Source organism: Palaemon carinicauda, chromosome 34 (genome assembly GCF_036898095.1).
Source record: "Palaemon carinicauda isolate YSFRI2023 chromosome 34, ASM3689809v2, whole genome shotgun sequence".
NCBI classification, from domain to species: Eukaryota; Metazoa; Arthropoda; class Malacostraca; order Decapoda; family Palaemonidae; genus Palaemon; species Palaemon carinicauda.
In genome coordinates, this window is record NC_090758.1 from 36,563,453 (window position 1) to 36,575,739 (window position 12,287).

Below are 12,287 nucleotides of genomic sequence, written 5' to 3' on the forward strand. Positions count from 1 at the left end.
AATACACATTGCTATGTTCAACATCAATCCGTAAACACTTGCCAAACTTCTAAATTTTGTAATCTGATAATCAGCATGTCATACTGGCTCAGAGCCAACCATTATTTGACTTGATAAGCAGCTTATCAAGGAGACCGTCCGCCATGCCCGCCATATTTATTTATAATGATCCAAAATACACATATATTACCTTCATCGAATAAAAATTTCAAGTCATTTGATGAAAACCTTTTTGGTTTATTAGCAAAAATCATGATTTAAAAAAAAAAAATTTAGGTACCTTTTCCCCACTAATACGACACTAATTTTATTGAATCTGATACCATAAAAATTACTTTATCAACCAAATAATTCTGTTAGACAGAATTTTTATTTTCCTTTTTTTACGAATTTTTCTTTTTTTCTTTGTTTATTTGCAAAATAATCGTGAACAAGAAAGTAAAATAAGATAAAAATTCCGTCTAACAGAATTTTGGGATTTTTATTCTTCTTTTCAATGATATCGTTCTCTCTAAAATCAAACAATAAATAAGTGAGAAAATGTACCTACTGTAAGTGTGAATAATTATGTTTTTGAGTCATGAGCTCCCAAATATTTGCAAAAAAATTTCGCTTATTTTCTTTAAAATATCCTGAGAGCATTATTATGATAACTTTTATTGTTTATTCCTACATAAACGCAACCTAAACGAGGTATTTAAACCCTCAGTTTACTATTACTATGCCATGAGTTGCCAGTGATCTCTCATTGTTGCCAGTGTTTTAATTAGCATGTTTTAGCTCTGTACTCTTATTCATGTTTCCCTCTCTTCTTGGTTCTTTTTCCTTGTTCTCTACTTACATTTTGTTCTTTTTATGACCTTAGGTAACATAGGTCTTGCTGTAAAGTTCCCGAGGACGTTGTGAAAACACAATGTACATACGAACTGTAAGTGAAAAAACACAAGCATTATAACTTATATACGTCATTGGAAACTCTAGCTGCTGTTCTTGTAACTGAGAGTTTTCATTCACCTACCCTCTACCAATGCCTTCTCTTTCTGCCAGAAGTATGAGCTTTCGAAACATAACAAAGAGAGAGAGAGAGAGAGAGAGAGAGAGAGAGAGAGAGAGAGAGAGAGAGAGAGAGAGAGAGAGAGAGAGAGTTTGGGTATCAAATTCATCACAACGTGTCCCTCGCTACCATACTTATATGGCGTAATCAAAACTAACAAAGAAAACTTTCCTGCTAGACCCATCATAAGTTCCGTGGGATCTTGTTCTTACAAACTATCTAAATGGCTGGTAAATGAGCTATCACCTATTCTTGGGACTATATCGGGATACTCTGTGAAAAATAATGAAGATTTTATTTTTAGGTTAAGGAGGTTTGATTTTAATTATAATTTTAAGTTAATAAGCTTTGATGTAAAATCACTTTTTAGGAAAGTTCCTGTGGATGAATTGTTAGAGTTTTTTAAAGACGAACTCGTCAAACATACGTTTACTGTGGATACTGACTCCATTCTTAAACTTTTAAAATTGTGCATAAAAGGTTGTAGGTTTACTTTTAATGGTGAATTCTTTGAACAGAAATTTGGTATGGCAATGGGCAATCCTCTCTCTCCTTTGTTAAGCAATATTTACATGGAATTTTTTGAGACCAAGTACCTACCTAGGATTCTACCTGCAGGTATCTTCTGGGTCAGATATGTTGATTATATTTTTTGTGCTTGGCCCATTGATAAGGATGAAAAAGCTTTTCTAACAGCCTTAAACACTCTGGTACCATCTATTGAGTTTTCATTGGAGATAGAATTCGATAACAAGCTTCCCTTTTTAGATGTTCTAGTATTTAGACAAGAAAGGTCTTTTAAATTTACTGTATATAGAAAACTTACGAATGTTAATTCGTATATACATTTCTATTCTAATCATCACCCATCAACCAAAATGATGGTTTTTTCATCCATGTTTTTACGGGCACTGCGGGTAAGTTGCCCTGATCTCGAAGCTGAGCTTGGGAAAATTCATGAAATGGCATCTGTTTTAAAGTACCCATCACATTTCATAAACAAAGCCTGTCAAAAGGCAAAGAAAACTTTTTATGGCTTTGTTAACAACGATGATTTTAATGTGAATAACCTCCTTGTTTTACTTTTGTCAAACAGTTTGTACCTCTACCTGGAATTTTAAAACCTTTTGGAATTAATGTAATTTTTAAAAACAACACATTAAAGAATATATGGATAAAAAAAAATTCCCCAAAACAGATTAACGGATGTATATACGAAATTCCATGCAATCAATGTAATAAACAATATATTGGTCAAAGTAGCAAAGCACTAGAAACTCGATTAAAACAGCAAAAATATAATGTAAGAACGGGAAACATTGCCAGCAGTCTTTTTCAGCATATGAATGATTGCAACCACGCTATTAATTGGAAAGCTGCTAAAGAACTTATATTTTGCAAAGATTTTGTTAAAAGAAATATCATTGAAACAATTTTAATTAAGACAAATTTCGAAGATCTGCTTAACACCAGTTCAGGTATGTAAAAAATATTTTTAAACAACTAACTTTTAAGTAATTTGTAATTTGCTCATTTTTTTTTCTGTTTTACGTCTTCACAGAGGTTTCTTTGTATTCTAATTGTACTTTTAAACCATAAGACCGTGAAGAGGTGTAATAATAACACGAAAGCGCTTGTCCAATCTTCGTTTCCTCTTTCCTCCCGGCCTGCTGTCATCTTGAGACATCGCACATTCCTGCGATTTGTCATTAATATATATATATATATATATATATATATATATATATATATATATATATATATATATATATATATATATATATATATCTATATATATATATATATAGATATATACATATATATTAGTGTGCTACTGTTATTAACACACATTGAGTATGTGTTGTTTGAGATGTTGAGTCTTGAAATAAAGTCAAGCATGTTAACTTTAAAATGGTTTGTTCTCTAAAAACAACAGTGTTAACATCTCCATCACAGGAGTATAGCTGGTTTGGTCGGATGACCAATTCAGGTGAAGTATAGATAAGAACTGCCTAAAATATCGATATCACAGATATCGTACATTTAGTTATCTTAGCATTCAAATACAATATGTAAACTTTACATTAGTCTAGGAAGACACTTGCATCCGGTGGCGACACAATCTTTCACACGGTATGCATTTGTGTATATGCTTCATAAAAATGTTACATTGCTGAGAGATGCAAAATGCATCCTCTTTTGATTTTGTCTGACTACAGCAAATCTCACGCTAGCTTCTTCTTCCACAATGACATATTACGTCATGTGTTTTAAACATGTAATAACTATTACATCAGCTCGGCCAGCTATCTCATTTTTCTTTTTTTTTTTAAATTTAACAAGATGCCAAAATATGTTTACTAGGAGTGTGCCTGGATATATGTATTATTCTTTGTTTAACTTTAGCCATAAGCAAATGAGGACGAATGTCCAAATAGGCACATTAAAAAAAATAATAACAATAATGCATATGAAAAGATATTACCAAAGCAAAGAAAAAAAATGCATGATAAATACAGATCACATATATGGTACATTGCTAGCAAATGATTATATGTTACCCAAAAAAATACTGATATACATATGATTCGGTAACTTGTTAGAGTATAATTGTTACCTTTGTCAAAAATATAGATTAACACAATACGGTAATTAATAAAAATATTTGTTACCTTGGTAAAGATTCAATTTCAGGGCACAAACATGAATTCCTGGTACGTACACGTACCATTGTTTCGTATATATATATATATATATATATATATATATATATATATATATATATATATATATATATATATATATATATATATATGGCTTATATATTTTATTAGATGCCCATAGATTCTGTTATCTTTATTTTTTTCTCTCTTTTCTTTTAACATTCCGGCTTATATATTTTATTAGACGCCGAGAGAAAATTTTTTTAAAAAGTTTTTTAAATGTATTTTAACAATGCAAATGTTCTATAGTCTCTTCAATTACATATTACTAGCGTACTAACTGCTTTTCGTACACACGCTATTCCCAGACAATTTTACTCCTTTTAGCTAATGAAGTGGCCACTTTCAAACGGCTTTAAACTGAATTAAATAAGGAGTTTTGTCTGGACATGGCAAAACGTTCTGTTTTAGCTGCAAACTGTTCCTTAACCTACGCCAAACAAGGATGTTAATGGCGATAAATATCATCACCGTCACAACTGTTCCTGCTAGTAGTATGGGGTGAAGAAATTCCTTATAAGTCGGTGACAGGTGGTCCATCTCGGTCAATTTTATCAACAGCATGGCTACCTGTTTGTTTTATGGGAGAGGTAGTGATGGCATTGTAGTCGTCCACGTGGAGTTCGCAAAGTAGGCTCGTTCTCTGATGATGGTCTTGATCCCGGTCACCATGGAATTAGGGGAAGTCCCGATACAACCATCTGCTGCAACGAAGAGTTTGGCATAGGACGTGGATCCGTCCGGGCATGATACATTGAAGCCATCCTTGTCGTATCGTATCCACGAGCCATTGTTCAGTCTGCAATTGAACTCATTATTGTCAAAGGGATAAAGCTTATCCAGACAATTTTCACTTGTATGGGAGAGAGCACCGTCTAGCACTATACCTAACTCGTATGAATCCATTAAGTTTTTATGGAATTCAAATGAGTCAGCTGTGCATATTTTTCTATCCATTGCGTCTGAGCAGTGAGTTAATTGATTTAAGTCTTTTAATGACCGTATATGTTTCCTTGTCTGGGGAAATCAATACGTGTCCTGTCAAACTGGATATTACTGGATTTGAGTGATTTGTCATGAAAGTCGAGAATGGTGATATCCTGTAAGATTGCCAGGCATCAAAAGAATCAAAGGGAATTGTAATCATAATCTTGTTATATGCAATGCTTACTGTAATTAGGAATTAATAAAATTCTAACCTACGTGCGTCTAACAAAGGAACATAGCCTAGTTTCTCCCGTCCGTTCTCCAAACTAACTTTAAGTATTTTATAGGCAACAAATGGGGCGATAGTACACCTTTAGTTTGCTAACGTGATAGCTTCTACATAATCTTTGGATTTCTCAATGAAATGTGCAATTCTGTTATGTATGTGATCTATTTTTGAATCATAATACGTTAACGTTGCCAACAAATCCTGTACTTCCAAAATCTGACTGATATTACTTGAATGTTCATTTACTAAATCCATAATTTGATTGATTGAAGCTAACTGATTTCTTAGTTCTGACATAATCAATTCATCTTCATGAGTCAAGAACTCAATTTTCTTGTTTTGATTACTAATCTTAAGATGATTGGAAATTCCTAAACCTAAACTCGCAATAGACCCAAAGATGTTCAGTGCAGCAAAAAAAAAAACCGGTTACGTCTCTCTTTATGTTCGTGTCCTACAGTCCACATCAAAAGGTCATGAGCAAAAGATTCTGTCTCGTAAGTCATATTTTGCAAGTCATCAGATAGAATCTCTGCAAATTTTAGTGTCGATCCAAGCGAACTCTCTGTAGCCGAATGAAAATGTCTTCTATGCAACTCATCTAATGAGACAGCAAACCTTGAAATGACGCTTTTTAAGCTAGTGACATCATTCTCTGGAAGAAAAATTGCTTGCATATGCACTTCTACAATTACGTTGCTTGATGTAATAAAAACGTCTTCTTGTCTTTCAACTATAGTGCCATATTTTAGAGCTCGTCCTACACGAGAAAAATGTCTGAGCGAACAATATCACTCCCAACAACAACAAATTCATCTTGGAAACCTGTAACGAGAAAAACATATGTAATTACTCCTGTATTAAGAAGAAAACTTTTAATTATACAAATACAAATTTTTCCCTCACTTCTTTCCCTCTCTTTTTTTTCTAATTTCTTATGTGAGCCAAGGGTACTATTCTCTCATCCGTGGGTTGGGATACGTTTTGAACTCTAAACCTATTGGCCGTTAATGTTTCCAAAATGTTAAATGGGCCTTCAAACTTAGGTGCTAGTTTATAATTGAGTCCTTTACGTACATTTACCTGTATGTATACATTATCACCCACGGTATATGTTTTAGTTGGCTTCGCTATTTTATCATGATTCCTTTTCATTATGATTTGTGATTCTTCTAAATTCTTTCGAAGGATATCATATCGACTTTTGCTTGCATTTATACATTCTTTTGAAGGATTTGATAGATTAGTTGTAGGCGTTAATACATGGAAAGGCGTTCTAGCTGGGGTACCATACAATGCTTCATGCGGTGACATTTTAATTGATATATGATATGAATGATTCAGAGTACTCAGTACCGCAGGTATTGCAGTATCGCAATTGCGGTCTGATCCCCCTAGTGTTACTCTTAATATATTTAAAACCTTCCTATTTGCTCTTTCCACTAGCCCATTCGACTCTGGGTGATATATCATGGTATTTATTTTCTTTATGCTAAGGAATTGACACATGAGGTCAGAAAGTGATTATTAAATTCTCCACCCGAGTGTGAGATTATCATGTGTGGAATTCCATGTTTACAAATGTAACACTCGTAAAACTTCCTAGCCCATTCAATCGCAGTTTTAGTTTTAAGCGCTATTAGTTCTGTATATCGAGGTAAAGCATCTACAATTACTAAGAGGTGCTTATTTCCTCTGTCTGACTCGTAAAATCCTGTTAACAAATCTAAATGTATTCTTTCAAAGGGTTGATTGGGCACGGGATAAGCCCCTAGGCTGACAGGTGTTTTTGTATGCCCTTTGTTTTCCTGATATGTGCAACAATTAGCTATGTGTTTTTTTATATCTGTAAGCATGGTATGCCAATAAAATAATGATTTGGCTTTCTGTGACATTAATGAGAACCCAGGGTGTCCATGTAATGGATTTGCATGCAACCAATTCAGGACAGTGGAAATAAGTGAGATTGGTACTTCTTCCTGGTCGTTAGTTACATGTGGTGTATTGCGGTTTTCTTTGTCACGGTCCTACACAGAATATTATCTTTGATTATATAATTCTGCTGCTTATACTTTATATATCCCTTTTCCTTATGATTGCCATTCAAAGCATTTATAATCGTTTCTATTTTCTGATCTTTTCTTTGCTCAGTCTGTAATAATTCAGCGCTCCAGCCTAAATCTTCTTGTTCAGATATCGTTTTAACAATAGGCATGGATGTTGATATATCTATTAATTCAGCTAAAGGCTCCGTACAAGATGACACGGGGTCGCGTGATAATGTATCCGCAATGATTTTTGCTTTCCCAGGTAAATACCCGATTCTTGCGCCAAAATCTTGAATGATCAAATGCCACCGAGTTCGTATAGGGCTGTGGTTGAAGCCTTTAAAGAACTCGGTTAGTGGTTTATGGTCAGTAAGAACCTTAACGGGATAACCGTATATTATGAACTTAAAATGCACTAGTGAATTAACAATAGCTAGCCCTTCCTTGTCTATTATTGCATACTTACTTTCGGAAGTTCTCAGTTTTAGAAAATAAAAAGCTATCGGGAAAAACTGTTTATCATATTGCTGAAGCAATACCCCTCCTACTCTTAAGTCTGAGGCGTCTGTTGCAATGCAGAATTCCTTACCAAAGTCAGGAAATTTTAAGATAGGAGAACTACACAGTTCATCTTTCAAGGTATTAAATGCCTGTTGATGATGCTCAGACCATATGAAATCTACGCCCTTCTTCGTAAGATCAGTGAAAGGAGAGGCTATTATTGAATAGTTTACGTATAAAACGCCTGAAATATCCACTACACCCAAGAAATTGCTGTATTCCCTTGACATTAGTAGGTATGGGAAAATTACGTATAGCCGACACCTTATCTTGGACTACTCTAAGACCTTGGCTTGACACCATGAAACCCAAATATATTAATTCTGTTTTGAAAAATTCACACTCAATAATCTTTACCCTTAAGTTATGTTGTCTTAATCTCTGTAGTACTAGTTCTAACTTACATAGATGTTCCTCTAAGGTGTTGGAAAAGATTACAAGATCGTCCATATAGGCATGAAATATATCCCCTAACAAGTCTCCAAACACTATGTTAATCATTCTTGTAAATGTTATGGGAGCACAACGTAAACCAAAAGGCATCCCTAAAAATTCATAATGTCCCCTGGCTGTGCTGAAGGCTGTGTATGGGATACTATGTTCTTCTAATGATATCTGGTGAATGCCTTTAAGTAAGTCCAAACTGGTAAAATATTTATTCTGACCTAACAAAGACAAAATATCGTCAGTACATGGCACTGGGAATCGATTAGGGATCGTCTCCTCGTTTAGACGACGGAAGTCTACGCAGATACGCCATGTTCGATCTTTTTTCGTTACAACTATTAATGGAAAATTATAAGGGCTGTTTGATTTCCTAATGACTCCTTCTTCTAGCATTTTACCTACTTCATCATTTATTTCATTCTGGAATTTCATAGGGAGTCTGTACGAGGGTACATAGATAATTTTCTGCTTGTCCTTTAACCTTATTTGATGCTCGATCACATCTGTTTTTCCTAAGGATTCATCCGTAGTGGAAAAAACATCATGATATTTAGTTAAAAGTCCAAATCTTTTCTGCTGAATTTCTTTGTCTTGAATGTCTTTATTGATTTTATTTTTAATAGATTGCAAGAGGGATTCATCCGCAATTGATTGAGCGTGATTGATTTCAGCAACGGTAAGAATACGATGTTTATAAACTTCTACATCCAAGATATGTTGATTTTTGTGAATTACTAAAGTGATATTTAATTGATTACAGACTTCAATATTACATTGTTGATGTGAGCCTACTGTATAAATAACTTGTGTGACAGACAATCCATTAGTTTTCAAAGTGTCGGAAAGGATTAATATTTCAGATCCCGGTAATGTTTTCTTTATTTGCACTATTAAATTCGAAGGTACGTTTGGCTTGATAGATTGCGTGCAAGATGATATTACGGGTGAACGAGAATTCTGCTGGGTCGCGTATATTATTTCTTTATTAGTGAGACAAGTTATTGGTTCTTCAACGTACATTACGGTTACATTTATCGTCTCCTTTTTATCCAAAACTGATTTCAAGGTATTAGAAGACTTATAGAATTTTCCTTTGATATACACGCCGTGCTTGGCAGGGGCTAAGATAATGTTTTGATTTCCCATAGATGGGTATCCTATAATTACAACTGGATACATATCAATGTTTTGTACAACAACAAGTGTATCGGCAAACGTGTGTTTACCGACCTTGAACTGAATATGAGTTATGCCTATTACATTTAATTCATTATTTCCTTTACCCGAGAGTCTCACTTCGGATTTTTCTATCGGAAAGTTCGAAAACAACAAATGATGTGTCCTCAAATCCATTATATTACGTGTACTACCAGAGTCAAAAAATAACGTAAAGGATTTGTGTTCTAAAATTACAGCATATAATGTTGGTCGTAACTCATTTTGGCTTATTATTGTAAGAATTCGTTGCAAATCTATGGGAGCATGCACCGTTTTACTTAATTCGGCCATGTGTTTCATTGGAAAATCTATTGCCTCACAATGATCTGATAAAACATGAAATTGATTATTCAATACTATTGATGTTGACATGAATGACCTTGACCCAACATCACCCTCTTCCCCACTGGAGTTAATTTTGTGGTATTTGCTTTGCTCTGCCCATTCTGAAAATTAGTCTGACCTTGCGAGGTCTGGTTTGACGACCCAGGCTCAGCGTTATTCGAAGAATTGTTTGTTTGTTTCGGACTCTGAACTACATTGACGTTTGGCTGTTTCTTCTTATTGTTAAAATGGGGATTTTTCTTTTTATTTTCATATGGAACTGACAGTGGAATTGACTGTGTATTTCTAGGATTTTGTTGTGTCTTCCTTTTGTGAGGAGTAATATTTCTCAAGATCTAAGGAAAACTAGAACTAGAAGAAGAGAAAACCACATACTTTTAAAAAATTTTCTGGAAGACACCAAACGAAAGACAAGTACTACAAGGATGGAAACTAGGTAATGTGCTTCCAATCTACAAGAAGGGGTCAAAAGAAGAACCTGCCAACTACAGACCAGTATGTGTAACCTCAGTGCCTTGTAAAAGTTTTTGAGTAAATTATAGTAGATTCAATTGTAGAACATATGAAGAATTTTTTATTTATTTCTAATTTCTTGATTGACAGTCAACATGGTTTTAAACAAAAGAGATCATGTGTGACAAATCTTTTGGAATATTCCCCCAACATGTTTAGCATTTATGACAAAAGCAGGGCAATAGACATCCTATACCTGGACTCTCAAAAAGCTTTTGAGAAATAACTCATAAAAAATTAATGGTCAATTTTAGAGCACTAGGCATCATTGACGAGCCAAATGAATGGATCGAAGATTTGCAAACAAGCCAAAAACAGAGCGTTATAATTAATGGGGAATCATCAGAGTGAGCAGCTGTCCTTGGCCCATTGCTCTCTCTGATCTATAATAACAACATAGATTTAGGATTATCTAGTAAAATAACCAAGTTTGTCGTGAAAAATAAACTAGGCATAAATGTTGCGAACTCAGAGGACGTAGAAACCTTAAGAGGAGATCTAATGAAGTAAGGAGAATGGGTCCAGAAAAAAGTGGCAAATGACTTTAAACTTTAAAATGTAAAGTCATGCACATAGGTTATAGTAACCCACAATCACATTACTCACTGCTGTGTAATGAGGTAGAAAGCGTAGACCAGGAGGAATATGTCGGTATTATTATCACCAAGGATCTGAAGTTCACCAAACAGCGGATGTAATAAACAATAACACGGTAACGAGTTCAAGAATAAGTTAGACAAGATACTAAGAACTCTCCAAATGCATAAACTAAATTGCCTTGCCGAGGAGCAAATGATGTCTTCATGGATGGACTAAAAATCAGTTTTTGAACATCAAAAATACTTGTAACTCCTTGTAACCCTCTCTCTTTAAAAAATAAAAAGATATATGAGAAGATATTCAGTATATCTTTTTGGCTGTGCTGAAACTTGAAAATGTCTTTCACTCTTTTGCTGACCTCTTCCACCTTTCCATATTCTTTCACACAAAGGCTCTCTCTCTCTCTCTCTCTCTCTCTCTCTCTCTCTCTCTCTCTCTCTCTCTCTCTCTCTCTCTCTATGAAAAAAAATGAGAAGATATTCTGTATCGATTCTATGCTGTACAAAAACTTAAACTTATCGTGGAATTAATGTAATTAACGTGATTTCAGAGTTATATGACATGGTCTTGTGTAACCGTATAATGCAAAGGGTTACTCCCTATAGGGAACCGGCTGGTGGACATCCTAAAAGGGGATGTATTGAACGTTACGATTATCACTTGGATTTGCCTAAAAGGGAAAAATTACCTCTATTGGTTACCTTTGTAAGCTATTGTAAGAGATAAACAAAGGAAGTTTATTTTCAATAATATTTTGAGAGATAGGAACGGATGGTAGACGGTCTATGGGTACATGCAATGGAACTTACTTTAGAGTACAATACTTCTTTTGCTAGGTTATGGTTAAGTTCTCTTAACCTTGCTATTGAAATAGGTAGGTGGAACAGAAGAGGTCGAGGTCACCTCCCATTAGAGGAGAAACAAGGCCCTTGTGGCGAGGTACAAACCGAGGTACATGTGGTGGAGTCATGCCCCATTACATATAGTATACGAAAGAAGTATGATATAAATTCATTCCATCAGATTCTTGCCAAAAGTGTACACACCACTGTGAAAATTGCCCACTCAATCTTGAACTGCTACCCATAGATATATTTTCATTGGTTTAATAGTAATTTCTAATTTTATGTTAAATTGATCAATAGGATATATGTTTAATGATTTTAATTTTGATAAATGCTAAGGAACTATTATAAATCCTATAATTTCATCGACTGTATTGTGTATAAAATAATCTAAATATCCCGATATGTAAAATAGATTCATGTTAGTATGTAATTATATTTATTTCAATTTTTGATGTAGAATTTGTGGTTAATAAAAATATCTATCTATCTATCTGTCTATCTATCTACCTATCTATATATCTATCTTTCACTTCTTTCTTGACCTCTTTCCCTATTTCCCTTACTTCAACACACACGCACTCTCTCTCTTTCTCTCTCTCTCTCTCTCTCTCTCTCTCTCTCTCTCTCTCTCTCTCTCTCTCTCTCTCTCTCTCTGTGAATGAAGGAGTAAGAAAACGGATTTTGAAGCAAAGCGAAAAATCTATTTTTGGGCTC